This window comes from Mustela nigripes, chromosome 14 (assembly GCF_022355385.1).
Source record: "Mustela nigripes isolate SB6536 chromosome 14, MUSNIG.SB6536, whole genome shotgun sequence".
Lineage (NCBI taxonomy): Eukaryota > Metazoa > Chordata > Mammalia > Carnivora > Mustelidae > Mustela > Mustela nigripes.
Genome location: NC_081570.1, coordinates 1,705,617 through 1,720,868, shown reverse-complemented (window position 1 = coordinate 1,720,868; position 15,252 = coordinate 1,705,617). Strand labels below are relative to the sequence as shown.

Below are 15,252 nucleotides of genomic sequence, written 5' to 3'. Positions count from 1 at the left end.
ATTTATGTATTTTACCACAATAAAATAAAATTAATCCTTGATACTTCAGACAGATTTGGGGAAAGAAACCCCAGAAAGCCAAAAGAAAGCAAACCGGGCCTCATGACCGCTTCGGGACCTGACCCTCCCCACCCGGCGATTCCCGGTTCCCTGAGGACATTTCCAGCGGCGGCACCGCAAGCGGGGCCTGTTTTCCTGGGGGCTGAAACCGCCGTCCCCCTAGGACGGAAGGCGCGTGAGGCCCCGGCTGCTCCCTTGCATGCGCCGGAGGCCCCAAAGCCCCTGCAAGACAAGACAGGGCTCCGCGCTCCGCAGAGCCGCGGGAGCCGAGGGCCGGCCTTGGCCGAGTGCAGGGCCGTCGCCCCTCGGCAGAGCTCCTCCGGCAGCCCCTGCCATCAGAGGCGTGACGGCTGCTTGTCTAACGGGAGCTCCCGCCGGGAACAACGGGGCCGCCTAATTGAAATGTATGAGAAACAATTAAGAGTAATTGGAATCAATTAATAGATGATTTTCTTGGGAACTAGTACACAACGTGAGGCAGGATCTAATTACAATTTCCAAGCGCACACACGTCCCCACTCAGGAGCGAGCGTGAGCCGCCGGCGCGGCCTCCTGAGCTCCAGGATGGGCTGCGGCGACGGGGAGAGGCCAAGCGGTGGTGGCACAGGGGCAGCGCGGGCTGGCACACCCCGGTGGGCGGCTCTGCCTGGGACACGGCCCTCGGGCTCCCCCAGTCCTTGTGCCTGGCCACGGGCTACCCTTCCAGCCCCAGGGCCAGGCTTTCTTTAGTTTTTAAAAGATCTTATCTGCTTGTTTATTAGAGAGAGACTGAGTGAGCACAGAGCAGGGGGGAGCAGAGGGAGGGGCCGGGAGGGCGAGGGTCTCGCGCAGGCTCCCTGCTGGCCGCAGAGCCGCACCTGGGACTCGATCCCGAGACCCTGAGAGCGTGGCCTGAGCTGCCGTGAAATCGACGTCTAAGGGACCAAGCCCCCTAAGTGCCCCGGGCTTTGCTCCTCAACGTGGTTGAGCCACGGACACGCAGGTCACCCCCCCTCATCCTTAGAGACTTGGGGACATCTGTGTCCAGTGGAAAAAGACCCCACGCTGCAGCCCCCGAGCCCCTCGGGCTGTGCACAGAGCGGGTGGAAGAGGGGTCCGGGCGACCGCGCGCGGCCGTTCTCCCCGAGGAGAGGAGCCTGCTAACGAGGCCCGTTAGCCCAGGACAGAGCCGCCAAGAGCCCAGGACAGGGGACCCAGGGGTGACGGCGGCGCAGCCTCTTGCCAAAGCCTCGGCCGGGTGCCGGGCAACAGAGAGGAAGGCCGCCTCCGCCTGTTCCCACTGGAGGGGCTGTCGGTGTCCCAGGCACCAGGAACCTGCTCAGCTGCTAATTAGAGGTTTTGGACAAACATGTTTTTCCTCCAGGATTTGGCTTAATTTTGAAAGAACAGGCCGAGAGAGGCCCCGCCCTGCGCTGCCCCCACCCCCACGCCCGCCAAGTTTCTGCCACCATCTCAGCGGCTGCTTCTCCTGGAAACAGAGCCCGGGACATCTGCTCCTCCGTCCGTCCCTCCGTCCCCTTCCTGCGCTCCTGCGGCGAGGGTGTTCTGAGCGCCCTCTGTGGGGGGGTCTCCATGAGTCCTAATCGAGGGACCCCGGGATAAAGAGGGGCCCTGCAAAGCCTGGGGGGTGGGGGGAGAGGTGGGAAGCAGCCCCCAGACTCAGAATTCTGGTCGTTCTCCAAGGAACGTGCCCATCAGGTGTGCGAGGGGTAGGGGACCAGGAGAAGCTGCCGTCGGCCAGGGCCAAGCCCGCAAGGTAAGGGGCCCGGAGGCCAAGGCCCCCCCGGCCCCCACGGAAGGCTCTGCAGGTGGCCGTTCCGGGCTGGCGGGCAGGAGCCCCCTGGGGCTGCAGGGGGCTGCGGTGGGCAGGGGCCTGTCATTGTGGCTTTAGTGTCCTTCCTTATCAGATGGAATCCGGCTGCTGTGTGACTGTCCCCCTGAGCCCGGCTCTCTGGCATTCAGGCCCACTTCCTGTGCACTGAAAGCCAAGCTCTCCGCACAAAGGGCCGGCTCTTATCTCCGCCCCCTCTGACCCGGGGCCTGCACAGGAGGCCGGCTCTGATTTCTGCCCCTGAGCAGCAGGTGAGAAAGTCTCGGGCTGGGGAGCCTGGGGCTGGGGGCTCCCCGAGGAGGGGGCTGCAGGCTCAGCCGCTTCCTCTTCAGCTGGAGTAAGCCAAGGCGGGCTCCCTCCTTCTGCCCGAAGATCCCGGGGTCCTGCAGGGTCCGGGCTTCCTCAGGAGCGTCTCTAAACACCCAGCCTCGCCCCCCTCCCTGGGCTTGTTTTCTCCCGTGGGACCGTGGGGTGGCTGCCGACAGAAAGGGCTGCGCAGCTTGCCGGCAAGGAGCCGGGGCCGGGTGGGCTGGTGGGGCTGGTGGGGCAGGAGGCAGGGGACGCAGCGGGACGCAGCGGGCGCGGAGTACCGGAGAGCAGGGGTTCTCTGCAGCCCTGCAGCTGGGCCCGGGGCTCAAGGTCAGGCAGCGGCGGGCAGCTCCAGCCAGGCAAGGGTTAAACGTGCCGTGTGACTTGACAAGTCCAAGGTGAAGTGGGTGGCCAGAAGTCTCAGAGGCGTCCTTAACCCCTCTTGGCTGAGAATTCCAGCTGTTGTTCTCCAGATAGCCCCGTCATCACTTGTCACGGAATCGGAGACGCGGCAAGACGGGCTGGAGCTCTTAAAGGGGCCGAGAGTCCGAAACCTTCCTCCCCTGGGGACAGGCTGCTTTCCCCAGCTGGCACCTGGGTGCGTCTCTTCCCAGCTGGAAGAGCTCAGCTCAGCCCCACACAAACCGGCTCTGCAGGCCAGCAAGGACTCAGGGTCAAGGCAATGACAAGGCCTGCATTACCCGCGGGAACGGGCCCTCCTTAAGGACGTGCCTTCTGGATCCTTCAGACTAGAAGTGCCCCTCTTCCCACGACCCACTCCTGACCCGCTGGGCTTGGCCGCTGGGAGGGGAAGGCTGGCATCCCTGGGAGCTCAGCCACAGGGAGTCCTGCTCTGCCTCCTGTGCCAGCACGTGGGGCTCCTAGAAGGGCCACTTCCCGCTGGGCTTAAGGCTCCTTCCTCACTCTGGGTTGCTTTTACGCTGCGGTCAGAAAGGTTCTAAATGGTGAGTCGAGTGCCTCGGCGGCGCGAAGTCCTCCAACGTCCGTGGTCACCCCGCTCTGCTCTCTGCCAGGCCCCGTGGGGAGGTGTGGCCCCAGTGAGCTGGCAGCAGCCCCAAAGAGCCGGCCGCAGTCCCAGCTCCGGGCTCCCCAAACTCTGTTCTTGCAAAACTGGACACCCAGATCCAGACCATGGGGTGCTGGGGGGTGGTGAGTGGGAAGGGCCCCATGCCAATGCTTAACCTTTTAGATAAAGAAACCAGAGGAGAGCATTCCCTACCCAGACTCACAACACAACCCCCGCCCACCCTAGAGCTCTGAGCCCAGGGTGCCTCCCCAACTTCCTCTTGCACAGGGTAGTTAGAGCCCCCCGGTCTCGGTGGCTGCAGCCCTGCCCCCAGCACAGACCCTGAGATGCCACATTGTCCAGTATAGGGCCCCTGGGTGGGAGGAACAGGTGTGCACTGTCCTAAGCTGTGTGCTACAAGCTTCACAGAGCCGAGGTCAAGGCCTTGCTCCGGGGGTGTGTCCTGTCCCCTTCAGGGCACAGTTCCTGCGTCCAGTCTGGACTCCCCCCACCGTGTTGGCTCCCCCCAAGACTGTGCCCACGCCCGGCTTTAACAGAACACGTCGGATGGCTTTGGGGACAGCCTGGGGACATGCTGAGCTCCACTGCTTCACGCGCACCGGAGGAGAAGCCGGCTCTGTGCTTCTTGCCTGTTTATGACAGGGAAACTGAGGCATTCAGGACCCTAGCCGGCTGCAGAGATGCAGCACCAGCTCTCGGTGGCCCCAAGTCCTTGCCACTCGAGACACCTGAGCCCGGTTCTGTAGGAGGGAGGGAGGGTTGTCCCAGGGTCTCAAAGAACTCACTCCCAGGACAAAAATGTGTCTGCATGGGACCCCGTCTGTCCCGGAGGAGGGACAGCATCCTGGTGACATGGGGGTCCACCGTGTCCCGTTGGCCCCAAGCAGGACGCGCAGCCACTGCCCTTGGACAAGGAAGGTCTCTGCACGTTTCCTACTGCCTTTGCGAGAACCCCCGTGGCCCTCGAGTGAGAAACCCGCCCCCACCCCAGGACGCTGGACTGACACAGCGGGTGGTCATCTTGGCCAGGAGGTGCCCCCTCCACCAGCCGCGACGCCGGCAGCGGTCCCCATCATCTAGTCAGTGGAGGCCGGATGCTGCAAACAGCCCACCGTGCCCAGGACAGCCCCCACAGCAGGCCGAGCTGAACCTAAACAGCAGCAGTTCGGAGGTCAGGAAACCCTGTAACAGAACACTCAGGACCCCGTAGCCACAGCAGCTGGAAGTCAGAACCCCTCCTGGCCCCGCCGCCGGCACACCACACGGCCCAGGAGAGGCTTTGCTCTCTGGGACTCTGTGCCCAGATGCACAGTGCTTGGAGGCCAGAGATGTGGACCCAAAGACGCGTCTGACAGCTTGTGCACCAAGAGAGCCCTCCAGGGTCACCGTGCAGTCCCCAGAGACCCTGCTCCTGAACCCTGGGTGCCTGGGGCCCCCCACGCTCCACCAGAGCACCGGCCCTCCAGGGCGCTGTCCGGGCCCCATGTTGGGAGTGGCCACCCAGGAAGGAAGTGAGCTTCACCTCTGAAGCTCTGAGACACCTCCCCCCCGACGTGAGGCTTCCCCAACCCTCCTGCTGTCCCTCCCTCCTGGACAAGTGAACCGGATGTCCGGGGAGGGTACGTCGGGGGACTGTGGTGCCACCCTCGGCCCTTTGCATGTCCCCCTGTCACCGTGACACGGCCTCCCAAGGGAGGCCCAGCTCGTCATCTCTGACACCGTGAGAAGCGGCTGTGAGCGGTGGGAAGCCCCCGGCCGGTGGAGGCCGATTATCCCCGTAGCCAGAGCAGCGTCCGGCCACGCGACTTACTGCCGGGGTAAGCAGAATTCTGGCCCGGGCCCCGCCGTGTTTGCTGGTCCCGACTGTGCGGACGGGGGTATCGAGAGAGCCTCCGGGTGTGTCATCGGGGAGGGTGGGGTGAGGGAACCGGGGGCCCGTGTCTGTGGAGATGGGGAGACAGGCGGGTGGCAGAGGGGTCCCAGCCAGAGGCCGTGGGCTGAGCTGTGGTCCCGCAGGTGGACCCAGCGCCTCAGAACCCACCCCTGCGGCGGCCCGAGGTGCTGCTTCCCCCTGAAGCAGGCATCTCAAGTGCGGAGTCTGGCGGGGAGAGGGACGCTGGAGTTCTCACGAGGGTGCGGCTGGGGGCTCTGAGGGGACTCGATGCTGAGGACAATTCAGGAAAAGAAGGGGGGTGTTGAAACAAAAGATTTGAACCACTGAATATTAGATTTAAAGGGTTGGCACCTGCCTGTCCGCCTTCAGGATGGGGTCTTCCTGCTGGCCCCAGAGACTTTGGGGTCCCTGGCCCACCCACGGTGTGCGCGGCCCTTTTGTCCCAGGAGGGTGGTCTGTGGTGGTCCGCGGTGGCCTGGAGGCTCTGAGAGCTCTTGTCTCTCTCAGACGGGGAGACTCGGTGCCAGTGAGGGAGCAGGAGACCCTCTCCTGTGCCCCAGCCCCAGCCCCAGCCCCGCTGTGGCCTCCTCTCCTGTCAGGGCTGGGGCAGCTTGTGGCGGCACAGAGCCAGAGGGCCAGGAGCCTGAGAGCTTCTGCGGGTCGGTGCCGGTGGGGACAGATGGCCGCGTCCCGGCCCCATCCTGCGCCCTGGGCTCTGGCTCCCATGCAGGGCAGGGCCCCTTCCTTCTGCTCTTAGGATTAGCCCTTGGCGGGAGCTGCCAACACATGCAGGGTGAGGCTCAGCGTGGGAGGGAAGTCATCACCTGGGCCATGGCCCTTGCCCGACCGGCCTCCAACCCCTTTTAGACCGCTCCGTGGTCCCTACAGTGGGTTTCGCAGGGCTCCCCTAAGGTGTACATCCGCCTAGAACCTCGGGACTCTCCTTCTTTGGAAGAAGGGTCTTTGTAGACACACGGGGAGAAGCCATGTGACCCCAGAGGCAGAGGTCGGAGTGTGGGGTCCACACCAGGACAGAGTCCCCTCAGGGTCCCCAGAAGGAACCGGCCCCGTGACACCTTGATTTCAGCTTTCCGACTGCAGCCCCGAGAGGAGACAAGAGCTCTGGTCTAGGCCGTGCGTCGTTACGGCGGCCCTGGGACGCTAAGCCCGTCCCAGAGTGCTGTCCCAGGCTCAGGTGCCCCTGCGGGAAAGTCCCCGAGGCCAGTGGTCAGGGTCACAGAAGGGATTGCCCCGCTGTGTGTCCTACACGCACGTCAGCCGAGGTGAATCCCCACCCCATGGGGACTTAAACTGCTTTGGGTTCCCAAAGGAGTGCTGACCACCAGGACAGTGCCCGCCCTGACACTATGTCTCCCTGGGGAGGGGGGCGCCTGACGTCACGCTGAGAGCCCTCTCGCTCTGCTCTGTGGGGCTGGTCACCCCACGGGGGGCTTTGGGCTTTGCGCCTTGCAGGCAGCCAGAGCGCTCCTGGGAGCTACTCTCTGTGTCCCTCAGAGAGGGTCTGGGGGTGTGGGGTAACCACCTTAAGAAAGCGTTTTCCTGAAGTCAGAACACAGAGAGCAGGGCCCCAGAAGGGGTGGGCTGGTGAGGCGCCCCGTCCGAGGGGCTGTGGCTCCCTCTGTGTGTGGCCCCCCCAGAGTGAGACGTGGACCCCTCCCCGGTAGCTGGGGACTGCGCCCAGACCCTGGGGGCATCCTTCCACAGAGCCAGTGGCACTCCCCTGGTGCGGGCCCCGGGCCTAGGGCCCAGGCTGTCCGGCTCCCAGCCCAGGGGATGAGGACCGTGGAGCCGTTCCTCAGGGAAGGGAGGAGTGAAGGGGTCTGTCGCATCTGTGTCTTAGGATGGCCTCCCAGCCCGGCAGCAGCGTGGGGCCTGCACAGCGAGGCTGCCTGGAGGCTGCTGGGGGCTTCCGACAGAACAGGGAAGGGCAGCGCCCAGGACAGCCAGGACGAGCTCCGGGGAGGAGTGCGGCGGGTCCGGAGGGGCCCGCCCCGCAAAGCCCCTTCCCTGGAGCACCCAGTGCCCCCCACCCGGCTGGGAGACTCCTGCCCTGGACCACCCCACCCCCCTGCAACCATGGCGTGGCCGGGGAGGGGGGACAGGTCGCCAGAGACACGGTGCTCTGTCCAGGCTGCGCCAAGCCAGCTCCAGGCTGTTTCTCTGCCCAGAAGGTGAGTGTCCAGGAGCGGCCAGCTCCCCTGCCTGCGAGGCCTGCCCCCAGGGCTCCCAGGCCAGAGTCCTTCAGCCTAGGCCTCCCTTCCATCCCGAGACTAGGCAGAGCGTGAGCGCCCCCTCGCCCCCTTTCCCAGGACGCTGTCCCGGCTTCCCGGCCTGCCTGCGGCCCCAGAGCCACAGGGAGGTTCTGCACACGCTGAGCTGGGTCCGTCCGCAGCTCTTGAAGCTGGAAAGGCCTCTTGATGTCATTACCTAAGCTGTCGCGTTGTACCTGCCTTGCCAGAAGGTGCAAATACTCAGGGAAAACGTGCTCTTTGCTGACGAGGTTCAGGATGGGGTCTCCCAGCTTTACTGCCCCGGACGAAGGGCCGTCAGACCTGCTGGGAAGCCTGCGCCCCGGGGCCCCTGCACGCCCTCCAAGGGGCTCTCCCTGGTTCTGCACCTTTGGTCCCCAGCCCCTGGGTCGGGGGCAGGCATTCCCTGGCTGGGGCTGGTGGGGTGCCCCCTGGTCCTCACGAACTGCCCCCCGGGGGTCCCAGGGAAGAAGCCCCTCCTGAGAGCGGGAAGGAGATGTTCTCCCATGTCGGTGAGCCAGAGACGGCCCGTCAGCCTGCAGAGCGGGATATGGGCTCGGGCTGTGCAGGGGCACGAAGGTCAGACTCAGACCCTGCCCGCTGCAGCCTGAGCCTTCTACCTTCCTTCCAACCTGTCCTGAGCCCCGGCGGCCGACTCACAAAGATCCCTTGGGGGTGGCAGGTATCTTGTCACTTTCGGGGTCACGGTGGCCCCAACCGACACCATGAAGGAACAGGGCGCTTGTGCCGGGGCTCCCCAGGGCTCCTGGGTGCTAAGTGCCAAGAGAGACCCCTGGTCCAGGGACCCCAGACCAAGAAGGTGACAGCAGCACCTCATTTCTGCACCCAACGCACACAGTGTGCACCAGCAGGAGGCCCCCAGACACCCCCGGACCACTCCCTGTGGGATGCTGGGTTGCCCCAGGCCTGTGGGCCAGCTCCACCCCGCTGCTCCCCACGGCCGTACGGGACCCAGAACCCAGTCGGGGGGCATTTCCTGGGAGCCAGTGGCTGCCTGGAATGCTGCCCCACAGCCCCCGCCCCTGCCCACACCGGCCAGCACCTTGCTCGTGGCACCCAGGGGCCCGGACACCCGACAGCCTGGAAGCTGAGCCCCATCTCGGCAGAGTCTGAGCCGCGGGAGTGCCACCAACGTGAGCCACATGCCAGAAGTCCAGAGCACCGTAAGCCCCCACTCTCAGAAATAAGGCGGAATTTTCTTTCCTTTCTGTCCCGGGATCGGCAGGGATGGCGGGTCCCCAGCAGCGAGGCGGTCTGTGTGGAAGAGGGTCTGTGTGCACGGGGTGAGAGAGGCCGGGTTCCGGGGGACAGGTTGCTCTGCCGGGTCCTGGGCGGCGTCTGGGGAGAGGCTAGGACCTCAAGGGTGGGGGTTCCTGCGTGCATGGCCTGCCTGAGACGTCTGGCCACCCCGGGTCTCTGAGGACAGAGGGGCTCACAGACCAGCAGGACGCCCCAACCGCTGGCCTCAGAGCGCATCCAGGGCCAGGACTGGCCAGCAAGAGCTCACTGCCCTGTCCACAGGCCGCAGGGGCTGGGCTTGGCCAGGAGTCTCGACTGTTTTTAAATTCTGCTTTTACAAGGAGCGGGAGCTTTACAGGCTCTTGAGGGGAATGAATGAGGCAACTTGAGTCCGTCGTCGATGGCTGATCCCAGGCCCCCACTTCCTCTCTCTCTGGGCCCCAGGGGCAGCCTGGTGAGCACCAGGCCTTCACAGACAAGCACTCACCCGCACGCACACACACACGCCCTGCCCCATGCGGCACACGCGTGTGCACCCTCGGAGGGCCCCCCACTCCGGTCGGCCCCGCTCCAGCTTCATGGAGGGATGCGGTGCTCCCACACGCCTCCAGCCTCACGCCCGTCCCGCTTCTGGCCTCCCCGCATTCTGGTCCCTTGGTGAAGAGCCCGTGGGGTTGTACACACGGTCTGGGGCCACCCCCCACCGTGCTGTGTAACAGACCCCCGCATCTGGCCTCTGTCCCTCTGAGAGTGTGACAAAGTGTGTCTGGGGACTGGGGCCGTGCTTCCTAGCTGTGGTCGCAGACGAAGCTGACGGGGAGACGTGTGGGCAATGTCCCCTCTCGACGGTGCCCCCCGCACACCCCCGCCCTGGGCCTGGCCTCCCCCGGCTCCTCGAGGGCCCGGCTGGACCCGGCGGAGCAGGTGTAGCTTGGAAGCTCTTGCTGTCACGGCGGTGGCGGGGTGTGGAGGGCAGGTCTCTGAGTCACCTGGGCTGGGGGAGAAGCCTGTAGAGGGATGGATGGCGATCAAAGAACTTCGTCTTATCTCGGGAAGACCTTTGTGCGGTGCTGGGAAGGTGGCTTCCGCACGAGGTGCTGCTTTAGGAAGGCACGTCCGCGTTATCGAACCTGCCTGCCTGCTCCCGGTCAAGGTGGACAGAGGCAGACTTTGGCCCTGGCCTGGTGATAACGATGGCCCGGGCCACCCTTTCCTCGCAGGTGCGCCGCCAGCCCCGGAGCCCTACCCCGCACCTCCTGTCGGGCGCCCTGTGGGCAGCCCTGCCTCAGCCTCTCCAGGCCGCCCCGCACAAATTCTCAGACGCGGGCACACGCGGGACGCTCACAGACACGTGGGCGCACTCAGGGCACCGCCCCGCATTCAAATTCCCGGGGACCTGTAGGATCAGGTCCTTAACACACAGCAATTTACTCTCCTGTCTTGGCCGGATTTACCTGTTGCCTTAAATTCTGTGTGCCACGGCCCCGCAGTACCGCCTACCGACCGTAGAGGGCGCGGCGCACACCCGCGCAGCTCAGCCTGCAGGAAAGAGGAAGCAGGTCTCTGCTGAGACCGTACCTGGCCACTGCGCGTGTGAGTCCTGAGCACCTTCCCCGCACGGGCAGCCTCTACTCTCCCCCTTCCTGGCCCCCTGCCACGTGTAGGCAGGGTCGCGCTGAGTAGGACGGTGGCGGCCCTGAGTCACTCAGCTGTGCCTGCCAGAGGGGGGAAGCCCCGCTTGTCTGACCCCGCGGCGCCTGTCTCAGCTTCCCTCCAGTGCGGGCGGAAGAGGCCAGAGCTCTGGGGAGAGTCGTCTGAAAGCCGCGGGACGAGCGCAGGCCTGCACGCGGACAACGGCTCCTGGGGACGTCAGACGGGTCCTCAGCCGTGCCCCCACCCGCCGCCCACTCTATCCCTGGAGCCGGGGACCGGCCAGCAAGACGCCCACGCTGGGAGGCTTCTCTCCCCGTCTGTCTGGCTCCCACGCTCTCTGCACCTGCGTCGATGGCCTCGGACTTGTGCCTCGGCTCTGCTGGAGCAGGAGGTGAGCCACTGCCCACATCATTCCCCACTGTTCCCCCCTGTCCCCAAGGCCAAGGCTCCGGAGCCAGAGAAGGCAGGACTCTTTGGAATAAGTGTCCAAGCACTGGGCTCCGGGGCGGCTCGGTTGGTGAAGGGTCTGTCCACACTGGGCTCCTGGCTCAGCGGGGAGCCTGCTTCTCCTCCGTCTCTACCCCCCCCCCCCACTGCCCCTGCCCCCTCTGTCTGTCTGTCTGTCTCTCTCCCAAGCAGACAGACTCACCCTTCAAATATTGAGTCTTATTGCCAGCTTCTAATCTCGCCTTTGACCTTCAGAGGGAGCAGGAGGACCCCATGCAGAGCCACGTGTCCACGACCTCCTCCCAGCGGACCTGCTTGTTCCTCTACCCCTGCTGGGCTGCAGGGGGGACAGGGAGGCGGCCTTTGGAGCTGCCGGACCCCTGACCACAACATCCTCGTTCGCAGATCCTGCAGAAATGCTCCTGGAGGAACGTTCTCCCAGCTTCTCCGGCAGACGGCGGAAGCGGGGCACGCCTGGGTCGGGATTGCTGGGTGTCACGGCAGACGCGACGCCACGTTAGCAGCCACTCGTGGCCTTAAAATTGTGCATGAATTTTAAAATGTAAGTGAATTAATTATGGAGCTCAGGGGCTGCCCTTTCTCATCCCCAGCTGTGTTTTTCCAGGGGGAGTGGGCAGCGTGCTGGCCGCAGGCACAAACCCCTCGGCGTTTCGATTACTTTTTATTATCACAGATCTTTCAAGGAGCAGGCAGGAAAGACACCCTCTATCGCTCCCCGGCGTGCTTTCAGCATCCGGACGGTACGCAGAGCTTACCCATCTGCTCTGGGTACTGGCGCTTTGGAAATGTGGTTTTTGGGATTCCCCACCCTACAAGGACGTTCCAGGCCACGTGGGATTGCTGGCAAGGACGGAGGGAAGAACCCCAGGTTGGGAAGGAAGCGATCTGCCTGGGAGTGCGTGTGGACGCGGGAGCGTGTGTGTGAGTGCGTGTGCGCGTGTGTGCGCGTGACGGGCCGAGGCTTCCTCTCCCACACTGTCCGGTGGACGTTGGAGAAGCAGCAGCAGCAGCACGGCACGAGGAAAGAGGAAACCGTGACGATGAAAAAAATCTGAAGGAGATAATTTTCTCCACAACCACGCACAAGCTCGCACAACACCCCGCCGCCTCGAGACCCGGAACAAGTCTGAGAAAGCGGTAGGTTCGCAACCTGACGAGAGGGAGCAGAAGGGAGCTCGCGAGATGCTCTCCATACAGTTATTAAAAGTCCTATACGTGTCTTCCCTTGTAATTGAATTTCACCGCATAATTGAAGAAAAGCCACACAAAAAAAACTTGCAGTAAAAAACCGGGGTATAATTTTCTTCAATCAACTTCGGTTCATGACTGCAATTACCCCGAACCCTTTGCGAGTCTCGCTGCGGCGCTCGGGGCCGGGCTGGGGCCGCCGTGGGTGGCGCCTTTCATGTGCTTCTCAAACCTTTCTTTATTGTAAGGTTTCAAATTAGCGCTAGCAGCAATGAGCAAATTTGATAATTCGATCTCAAATTAGTTAATGTAACGTGCCAGTAACCACTAACTAGTGCATTACAAAGAGGAAAATGTATCTTTTTGGGGTTGGGATATAAAGTTAACCAGCCTGTCATTTTGCCTTTGGAAACTTTTTTGGTCTTTATTAAAAGGAAATAATCCTATCAGGAGCGAGCATCCCTCGCGGACCGGTGGGGCTGGGGTGAGGAGGCCGGGCTGCGTGGCAGGCTGGGCGCCCGGGACGCTGGCCCCGCCAGGCCTGCCCTCCGAGAGCGTCCCTGAGCCGCCGGCCCGGAGGCCAGGCCCGGTGAGGAGCCGGGAGGCCCGGGGGACCCGCCCCTGGGGCGGCTGTGCAGGGGGAAGCTGGTTCCTGACGGCGAAGTCGGATCTGGGCAGAAGTGAGAGGCTGCGGGAGCCCCCGACACCCTCCCTGGGGACGTCTGTGGTCTGTGCCTTCACCCGAGGACCCTGGCCCCGAGGGCCTGCACCTAGCTTAGTGGCGGAGCCCGTGGCAAGAGACCGGCGCCCAGAGAGACGGCGCACCTGGCTGTCCCCTGCCCCACCCCATCGGTGGGGATCCTCGGCAGGGTCAGGGCCGGCCCGGAACGTCCTCCTCAGCTCATCACTGTTGCTCCCCCGCAAGTGCCAGCGGGTCCCCAGGGATGCTGTCATAGGAGCAGAGCCACGGCGGCAAACATCCCCGCGTCCCGCCGCACGGCACCCCTGCACCTGGCCACTCTGCGTCCCGCCACACAGCACCCTGCTTCCCACCTCACTGCACCTCTGCATCCGGCTGCACTACACCCCCTGCGTCTCGCCACACTGCACCCCTGCATCCCGCCACACAGCTCCCCTGCATCACACCGCGTGGCACCCCCGAGTCCTGCCTCACTGCCCCCCGCGTCCCGCCGTACTGCACCCTGCATCCTGCCGCGCCGCACCCCTGCATCCTGCCGTGCCGCACCCCTCCTCTCCGCCACACTGCACCCCTGCCTCCAGCCCTGCGCTCTTCACTCCCTTTCTCTTCCCCGCCCCTCACCTTTCTGGTTTCCTCCCCACGTTTGGTGGACACTGTGGTTGTGTATCGGGCACCCATTCTTCCTGGCAGCTGGACGCTGGGACCTGGGAAACCTGGAGCTCTTTCCGGATGGACCTGACCTGCGTGTCTTGGAAAAGGACGGTTTCCTCCGGAACGCAAGCCCGGCGGCCCCGTCCCCCGTGGCGTGGGGCAAACGCCCCCCGTAAAGCTGTGAAGAGGGCTGGAAAGACTTTCGATAGCTTCCCCGTGGCCCTGAACTTGCTCCTCTAATCAGAGCTGAAAGGTCCCTCCCCGCCCCCACCCAGCCTCCGTCAGTGACAGACGACCCTGCCTGAAACGGTTTAGAAGGAACAGGAGAAGCTCTTTATCTGTGTGGCCCGGACCCATTCGCTCCGGCAGAAAGCCCCGGCCCCTGTCCGGCTGAAAGCCGTGGCTTGTTCTCTCATCTGATGGATGAAAGGAATTTGGAAGCCTGATACCGTCCCCTGAGATGTCATTCCAGCCCTCAGATACCTTCTCCAGGCCGGGCCACCGCCGCTGGCAGCATCCTCTCTGCCCCCGTCGCCGCGGGCCCTCACCTCGGAGCCGTGCTCTAATCAATAGAAACCAGAGTGACCCGGGGGGGTCTCCAATTGGTCGACCAGGAAAGTAAAAACATGATTAGAAATGAAGTCGCTGGGGATGCTCTAAATTGGAAGCCTTTGAAACCGGCCCAGGCAGATCGGCTTTCCTTCATGGGGGGGGGGGGGGGGGTTCTTGTCAGTTTTCATGTAAATGAAAAAGATGAAAAATATAAAAGACAAAGCCTGTGACCCCTCCTCTCTGGGCTGTGCGGAGACAGGGCAATGTTCTCTTGGCTCATTAAAAAAGTACAACAAAGAACAACAAATTGTTAAGTGTTTCCTCTTAAAAAGAACAAAGAGAAAGCCGCAGGTCTTAGTGCTTCTTATTGATGGCTCCTAGATGTGCCCATGTCCTTCAGCTAGACGCGCCTCCTTGGCCAGTCCTCTTGGTTTTATTCCAAACCCCCTTCCACCAGGCACCAGCCCACCCCCCCATAATAACTCAAACAAACTTTAAAATCTATAGATGCGTTCCAGGGTGATGGATTTGCCCCTCTTCCTGAAACTCAAATATAAATCCCCAGCCTTCTGCAAAGTAACCACGGCAGCTTGATTTATCTGGGCGGCTGCGCCATTGCCCTGCAGACTCGCAGAAACTTGGAAAGCCAAAGAATGCAGGGTGGGGGGAGGGAGGGAGAGGGCTAGAGCGAGCATCTCCCAGGCCCTGTTGGGGTTCCCGCCAGCACCCCAGGGGCTTTCCCCAGAGCGGGGAGGGAGGGGCCGCTCAGGGCAGGCTCAGGAGCTCAGTCAATCCGTCGCTGCCCGGATGTCACTAATCTGCACGTTCCTCTTCTCGTGTGATGTTACCATCGCTTTATCATAAATGGGCTATGAAGACATTTGGAGCTGCTACTGTTGTAATCGATCCAAGATGAATAGGGGCGCAGCCTGAAAGAAACTCCCCGCTTCCTGTCCCATCTGTCTGCCAGACCGCGGCCGAGGGTCAGGGACACCCTCCCTCCAGGCTGGTAAGTGCAGAAAACGAAGCAGCTGAACCCGAACCAGAAGATCAAAGCCCAGGAGAGGAGGAGGAGGGTCGAGTCTTCTGAGAACAAACGGCCCGGGGGCCACGGCGATTAGGGGGAACAACACAAAACCCCAACCGTCCTCCATCCACAGAGAGAGAGAAGAGCCGGCAGGTGACGTTGGCTCCAGCGCTGTGTGGACACAAGGAGGTCGGGGGCTTCGCCAGGTGGGGGCTCAGATGCTGGAGGTCCTTGTCCTTGTGGCTCTGTGACCGGCGGGCTCTGGGTCATGGGCTCAGGCTCTGGAGACAGACACGCTCCCGCCCCGCCCCCCCCCCCCCCCCCCCCCCCCCCCCCCCCCC

At 63.4% G+C, this 15,252-nt stretch overlaps 1 protein-coding gene across 4 annotated transcripts in view; it reads right to left on the bottom strand.

Moving 5' to 3' along the window:
* PRDM16 (PR/SET domain 16) overlaps positions 1-15,252 on the bottom strand; it is a 295,888-nt gene that overhangs the window by 85,413 nt on the left and 195,223 nt on the right. The gene's annotated exons all lie outside the window — the stretch shown is intronic.